Genomic DNA, 1,520 nt, shown 5'->3' with positions numbered 1-1,520 from the left:
GCAACTCTGCTACTTCACTGTACGTCAGAGCTTGTAATAATGCTCTCCACTTTAATGGGTGGGGGATTTCTGACCTCAGTAACTCGGTGAGGATAGTGGTCCGTACAAAGGTCAAAGAAGTGTTTTCTGTATTTTGGACTACTATGATTCAGAAAATACGCATGGATTTTACCTATTGTTTATCTTTAGCAGCTGCCGCAGTTGAAGAAGATGCCCAGCAGAATATATTATGGAAACAGGTGAGGTAATCAGTAAGCACACCCTGGATTTTAGTTACCTTTGGAACTTGCTGATTACTTGAGTGTTGATGTAGTTCTAGAAAAATGCCACAAAGAGATACTTTGTGGGCAAATTGCTGCAAATGAGCTTGAATCTGTAATTTCATTTCCAGAGAGCAGACCTGTGTTTAAGCTGCTGTTCGGTCTCTGAAGTGAAAGTGCTAAAAGCTAGTTTACAGGCTGGCTCACAGCAGGGTAACATTTAAAATACCCCATATCTGAGTGAAAGCTGCTGCTGCCAATCTCTGCATGTCAAAGGTCTCATCACAGCACAGATTCCTGGTCAGTCCAGAGTAGAGCTGTAGCAGTGACTGTACTCGTGTATTAGAGTTGAAAGATGTGGAACAGCACAATCTGCCTGGTCTCAGGCACAGATTAAGGAGGGGGTTTGCCCTAATAAAGGTTTGAACTTCGCTTCTAGTCAGGTTGACTTAAGTTGTGAACAATCTCTCAATTGCCCTTCTGAGTTAGGGCCTGATGTGAAAGGTGTCCAACCAGGTAAGGTTGCTAAGCAGCCACAGCCGTAGGGCATGTGAGCGTGTGCTCTGAGGGCCTGGTTGTACCTCACAGGGTGCACAATGTCCTTGCCATGGTAGTGTTTGCTGGTGCTGTGAAGGATAAGGTGCTAAATGGGAAAATACTGAGAGAGATAATAAAACCTAGAGCTGAAGGGGAAGGTTACTGGCCAGCTGGCTTTGTAATTAATTGTTTTTTTGTTATTAGCAAGCATAGAGCTATATGAACATATAATAACTTGTTATTAGCTTGTTCTCTGATCAAGTGAAGTCGTAGGGAGTGCTATAACCACCTGGGTCACATTAGGTTACTTGTTTGCTTTTATGGCCCCTTCTGAAAAAAAAGGTGTGTCTGAAATATGGCATGTTCTATATGCATCTGCTGTTTCCTTTGCAGTAGGAGATGAAAACTGAGTTCTCTGCTTGCCAGCTTTGCTCATAGTGGAGTGGAATTAACCCCTGAGCAGGTAGGGAACTATCACCTGGACTTGCTTCCTACCTGCTACTTGCAAGCTGCTGTCTCCAGTCCTTTTCTGAATCCATAATTTTGGTCCTTGTAGCATTTAAATAGGACTGAAAGCGGATTGACTGGATAAGTGTGAGATGGAGTTACATGCTCAGAACAGTTTAATAAGCCCGTGGAGGTTGTGCATGCTGTTTCAGCTTTCTATTTAACCTGTGCTTTGCAATGCTTGGCCAGTACTTATGAATTCCTTGTGCATGAAGA

The sequence above is a fragment of the Anomalospiza imberbis genome, chromosome 4 (assembly GCF_031753505.1).
Source record: "Anomalospiza imberbis isolate Cuckoo-Finch-1a 21T00152 chromosome 4, ASM3175350v1, whole genome shotgun sequence".
In the NCBI taxonomy this organism is placed as follows: Eukaryota; Metazoa; Chordata; class Aves; order Passeriformes; family Viduidae; genus Anomalospiza; species Anomalospiza imberbis.
This window is presented reverse-complemented; position numbering follows the sequence as displayed.